Raw genomic sequence first — 6,882 nt, forward strand, 5'->3', positions numbered from 1 at the left:
TACGCTACCAGAGCTCCTTGTAAGCATATTTAAGTATGTATAATAAACTGTAAGTCGGAGTGCAAAGCCGTTTGAACTGCAACGTTGGTGGTTCAAGCTAATCAGCTGCTCTTTGGAAACCCTACACAGGATCACTATGAGTTGTAACCGACTCGACAGCACTTAACAACAATAAAAGTCAGAAAACTATAACCTAAGGAACATTTAATTGGACGATCATTCTTAGAAAAACGGGGCTTGTGGGAACTTGGTTTTCGCGATTCTGGCATTTTTTCCAAGCAGGTCACCTGCTGTGAGACGGGGATAGAAAATAGGAAAGAAGACACATGAACAAGGGAACAATGGGAAAAGCAGAGGCATGTGTGCATGCACAGTATACAGAGCGGGGTAGAGAGCAAAGGGGAAGAAAAAGAGAAGACTCAGTAGTTAGGAAAGATGAAGTGAAAGAAGCTGCACTTACGGAGCTGGAGAAACTCTTGTTCTCATTCTTCAGCATTCAGAGCATCCTGCAATGCCATCTGGTGTGCTTGGAGCTTAATGTAAAGACTTAAAGGCTCCACATTGTACACCTGGATAAAGGTGACAAAGCTCACTACAAAATATTACTCTAGGATGAGAATCTTGGTATTTCTTTATGATTCAATACAATTATGTGAGTTGAAGGCCTATATTGGAACGGTGGTCACAAAATTGTACAGGAGAATGATGAGGCTCTCTGCACCCATAAAGATTTACATTCTTGAAAACCCTACAAAGCAGTTCTACCCTGTCCTATAGGGTCACTATGAGTCAGAATCAACTGGCTGGGTTTGAACCACTGACCCTGCAGTTAGTAGCCCAATGTTTAAACCACTACGCACTATGCTATCAGGGTGCTATATATAAATTGTTGTTATTAAGTGCCGTCAAGTCAGTTCTACTCCATAGTGACCCTGTATAGGGTTTCCAAGGACTGGGTGGTGAGCTTGAACCGCCAACCTTGTAGTTCAAACTGACCTTGCAGTCCAGCATATTAACCTACAGCCAGGCCTTCATGTATTTACATATATATGTTGTTGTTAAGTGCTGTCGAGTTAGTTCCAACTCAACATCTCTGTAGAGGGCTTCTGAGGAGCAGCTGATGGGTTTGACTTTGTGGTTTGCAGTTCAGTGCGGATCCTACACCACCACACCTGGAGTCTATTTTGCCTATAGAATTAATCTATATTACAAGTCAAAGTTTGAATCTTTTCTTCAGTTCTTTCGCCTTGAGAAATGCTGAGCGTGTTTTCCTCTTCTCTTTTAATTTTCTAACTTCAAGTCTTTGCACATTTCATTATAATACTTGACTTTGTTTTCTCAAGTTGCCCTTTGGTATTTTCTGTTCAACTCTTTTACTTCCTCATTTCTTATATTTGCTTTAGCATCTCTACAGTGGAAAGCAAATTTCAGACATCCATTTTGGTCTTTTCTTTCTTTCCTTTTTAATGACCTTTTACTTTCTTCCTGTATGATGTTCTTGATGTCATCCCACAACTCTTCTGATCTTTGGTCATTAGTGTCTAATGCATTAAATCTGTTCTTGAGGTGGTCTCTAAATTCAGGTGGGATATAGTCAAGGTCATATTTGTCTATAATGGACTTGTTTTAATTTTCTTCAGCTTCAGCCTGAACTTGCATATGAGCAATTGATGATCTGTTCCACAGTCTGCCCCTGCCCTTGCTTTGGCTGATTATAGTGAACTTTTCCACTGTTGTTTTTTTTCCCCCCCGACAGATGTAGTCAGTTTTATTTCTCTGCATCCTATATGGTGAGGTCCATGTGTACAATATCTGTTTATGTTGTTTAAAAAGGTATTTGCATGAATAAGCCATTATTATTTCAAAATTCTATCATGTAATCTCCAACCTCATTAATATCACCAAAGTTATGTTTCCAACTCCTGATCCTTCCTCTTTATTTCCAAGCTTATAATTTCATTCACCGGCAATTATCAATACATCTTGATTGCTTGTTTGATCAATTTCAGACTGAACAAGTTGGTACAAGTCTTCCATTTCATCATCATTGGTTTTAGTTGTTGGTTCATAAATTTGAATAATGGTGGTATTAATTAGTTTTCTTTGTAGGCGTATGAATATTATTCTGTCACAGATAGCATTGTACTTCAAGATAGATCTTGAAATGTGCTTTATGCTGATGAATGTAACACCATTCCTAGTCAGCTGTCATTTCTAGCATAGTAAACTATAAGATTGTCTGATTCAAAATAGCCAATACCAGTCCATTTCAGCTCACTAATATCTAGATTATTGATGTTTATGTATTTCACTTTGACAACTTCCAATTTTCCCAGATTCACACTTCATACAGTCCATAGGCATATATAAAATTGTTGTTAGGTGCCATTGAGTTGGCTGTGATTCATAGCACCACAGAATGAAGTACTATATGGTCCTGCACCATACCTCACACAATCATTTTTATGGATGTTTGAGTCCTTTGTTGCTGCCACTGTGTCAACCCAAGCTGGCCTTCTCCAGGAGTTGGTCCCTCCTGATAACATGCTCAAAATACATTGTAGAAGTCTCACCATTCTCAATTCTAAGAAGTATTCTGGCTGTACTTCTTCCCAAACAAATTTGTTTGTTTGGTTTTTGTCAGTTCACTCAATATTTTTCACCAGCACCTCAATTCAAAGACATCAGTTCTTTTTCATTAAGTCTTCCTTTTCATTGTCCAGCTTTCACATGCATATGAAAAAATTAATACAATGACACCTTAGTCCTCAAAGTGGAATTTCTCCGAGGGGACAGATGATAGTTTCTAACTGCTGACCTTGAGATTAGCAGCCCAGCTCATAACTGCTACACTACCAGAGCTCTCTCCCTATATATGTCAAAATCATCATTGATATTGCTGCTCCTAATGCAAACTAACACATATGCAATGTCATCACATGATTGTTATTGTTATTGTTGTTGTTGTTAGGTGCCATCGAGTCAGTACCAACCCATAGCGACCTTATGCACAACAGAATGAAACACTACCCGATCTTGGGCCAACCTCATTACTGTTGCCACGCTTGAGTCCATCAATGCTGGCCAATCCATCTCATTCAGGGTCTTCCTCTTTTCCTCTGACCCTCCATCTTAACAAACATGATATCCTTCTCCAGAGACTGGTCCCTCCTGACAATATGTCTGAAGTATGAGAGACGAAGTTTGGCCATCTTAGCCTCCAAGGAGCACTCTGGCTGCACATCTTCCAAAATGAATCTATTAGTTCTTTTGGCAGCCCATGGCACTTTCAATATTCTCCTCCAACACCATAACTCAAAAGCATCAATTTTTCTACAGTCTTCCTTATTCACTGTCCAGCTTTCGCATGCATATGAGATTATTGAAAATACCTTGACTTGGGTCAGGAGCACCTTAGTCCTCAAGCTGACATCTTTGCTCTTCAACACTTTCAAAAGGTCTTGTGCAGCAGATTTGCCTAATGCAATACGTCGTTTGATTTCTTGACTGCTGCTTCTGTGAGTGTTGATAGTTAATCCCAGAAGAATGAAGTCCTTGACAACTTCAATCTTTTCTCCATTGATAAGAATGTTGTTTATTGGTCCAGTGGTGAGGATTTTTGTTTTCTTTACATTGAGATGTAATCCATACCAAAGGCTGTGCTCTTTGATCTTCATCAGTAAATGATTGTCATTAGTAGCATGATTTTCTGAGACAAAAAAGGTGTAGCAAATTTTCAAACACAATTGTGGTGTAGTGAATTATTTAATATATATCTTCTAGCCTCAGACTTTGTACCTCTACAAAATTACTCTTTTCCTGATGGACCTGGTTAAGAGAAGATGGAAGAAGATACTGATATGCTTCTATTGTAAATGATTGCTGACAAAATTCATTGTTACTGTAGAAACTTGGAACTTCAGCATGGATAGAAAATGCACCATCTAGAAACAGGAATGGAGGATCTCACTACTGAGAAGAGCCAGGAATGAGGTACATCCTTTGGACCCCAAGACCCTTGTACAATGGACGAGTGGCAGAGGAGCACCAGCAGCAGAACCAAGAGTCAGTACACGAGAGAGAACAGTGGGCTTCCCAGCCCATGAAGCAGGTAAAACAGAGTGAGTTTGAGTGGGAGGCTTGCTTGTGGGCACCTAATTGGGCGAACTAGGTTTGCTGACCCATGGAGATAAAGTCAAGGGCTTTTAGGCTAAGGCTTATGGTGGAGTGTTGGTGTTAAGTGCCATCAAGTTGGTTTTGCCTCATACCAAAATTGTATAGGGTTTCCACGAAGTGATTAATGGGTTGGAACCACTGACCTTGCAGTTAGCAGTACAGTACTTATCCTACAGCACCACACCTGGACTCCTATGGTGGATGGCTGCACCCTAAAAGAGCTTTGTAACATTGCCTACACAGGACAGAGGCCAGGTCAAGGGGCTGAGGGCCAGAACGAAACCTGCCTGTGGGCCTGGCTGAGAAAAGATTTTCCTGACCAAAGAACTGTAATCTGAGCCTTTCTCATCTTGTAACTGTTAACTGCCCAGTCAATCCCATACCTGGGAATGCGGAGTTTGAGTTCTGTGTGGTCACTGCAGTAGGTTACTGAACTGAGGAGAGTGCTGTGGGAAAAATGATTGGTTCATTTTTTGCAAAATAAATAATGATCTCTCCTTAATTAAATGGCAGTAGCAAGCCTGAAAATATCAGTAGCCATTAAAAGCAAGTAAAACTAAATTTGTATTTATACATTAAATGAAATTAGATTCAAACTCCAGATAATTGTAAATAGATCTTGGAGACATTCAAACTTAAATGGATCATGGCACAAATTTTCAATGTAGGATGTCTAGCAGCTCTGGATCTATGAGGGAACTTGAGGGGTGCAGCCCATACCTGGTGACACTGTCAGAGAGGGTAGCATCAAAATAACTGCTTATAAACATTTTATGCAGTATTTCAGCAGAAATTTATCATGTTTTATAAACATGCCCCTGCAATTTGTCATAATAATGAAAACATTTTTCACATTTGGCTTGTTGTTGTTGTTAAGTGCCGTCGAGTTGGTTCTGACTCGTATTGACCCTGTATAGGGTTTCCAAGGAGCTGCTGGTGAACTTGAACTGCCAACCTTGTGGTTCAAACCAACCTTGCAGTCTAGTGAATCAATCCACTGTGCCACATCAGGGCTCCTTATATGTATCACTATGCCTCGGAAACCCTGTACACTATGAGTCGGAAGCGACTCCACGACACACCACCACCACCACCATACCTACAAAGCTGATTTACTTTACTCTTTTTTTGGTAAGTTTTTATTGTGAACTGAGTGATAGTTTACGTGGAAGAACATTGGCTTTACACCCTCGCTTCATTACAATGATTACGGTCTCCTCCATGTATCCTCATTCAACAGTATTTGTTTCCATTCCCTGTTTTGTTTTGTTTTCTTTTGGGGGAAGATATACACAGAAACACTCAGGAATATATAATAATTTAAACAACCAAAGAGCACATTCTGCAAGCCTGTCTCCTGGCCACCAGCACCCAGTCTTTCTCTTTCCATGAGTACAGAGTCCTCAGCTGCTCCCTTTCTTCATGTCCTCATCTCTGCCTCCATCTCTGGTGTAGATGCTGCTCTGGACAGGGCCACGCATTCCGCTTGCGCTCTTCTCTCTTGACGGTCCTAGGGTCCTCCGTTTCTTGACTGAAAGAGTAACTACTTCCTTATTTTTGTTACAAAACTTCTACCTTTACAGTTGTGACAGTTGCAATTAGTCATGATAATAATCACTCACTATTGAATCATAAGAACCTTATGATTCTTTTCACCAGACCTGTCTAGACAAGATGAAACCTATTCAGTAGGGACTCTACCTTCCCCCACACACCCTTAAACTAAATTACTTCTTGAAAACTTGTATGCCAGTCACTTCATACCTTTATCACACCCTCATTTAAGGGAGTCAGTGCTTAAGTTGCCTGTCACTATCTACCCTATATACAGAGGGGGTAGGATAGATAATTGATGTGAAGATTCCTTCCCTCTCAATTGGTATTTTGATATACTATATCCATAAGTATAGGTCAAGTTCATCAAATTGTAGCAATTTACATTTGTTTCCTTTACTACAAAGTGTGTGAGTGTATGTGTACGTGTTTATCTTCCTCTAATTGAGTTCTGATTATCAAACTATCAAGGCTAGGTCAAATGGGTACTATCTACAAGTTTGGGTGTTCTTGTGTATCTCCCCTCACTTCATATCAGCTGGATGCTTCACTCTCAGCTATAGCCCTCTGTGGCTATGACCTTGTGCATAGGCTCAGGAATCCCCAGGTCTCACCACACTTCATAGCAACCAGCTCTTCCTCTTTTTCTAATCTTCAGGTCAACAGGAGTCTGTGGAATGTGGTTGAACTCAACCCATTTCTTCATTGCCATCTTTCTCCCTCTTCCTCTCACCAATAGACTAACCTGGTCACCAGAAAGCTTACATGTCTACTCATGTGTTCCCTTTGAGTTTCAGTCTTGTAGGGTGGTTTGTCTTAAAGGGACTGGATTGTTTGCCTTGATGGCTCCCCAGTGAACAACGTGCTTGTTTTTGTAGTTGCCAATCATACTGCCATTTTTATTTTGGATTTTTCCTGCTGATCTTTCTTTGAAGATATATCTTTTTTTGCTCTAGCTGTTTCAGGCTGGTCTGCTTGTCCTTTCTAGAGGGAATGTTCCCCCCTCATTAAGTTCTGGATGGAGCTCAGAGCTCCACCTAAGGTCTTATACACTGCAAAGGCCCTGCAAAAAGCCTATTTCACCGAGCAAGTTCTAGAGCTCCTTTTAGGTATTCCAATCAGTTATAGGATGAAGATGGGCTTACAAGCTTT

The sequence above is a fragment of the Chrysochloris asiatica genome, unplaced genomic scaffold, assembly GCF_000296735.1.
Source record: "Chrysochloris asiatica unplaced genomic scaffold, ChrAsi1.0 scaffold00094, whole genome shotgun sequence".
Lineage (NCBI taxonomy): Eukaryota > Metazoa > Chordata > Mammalia > Afrosoricida > Chrysochloridae > Chrysochloris > Chrysochloris asiatica.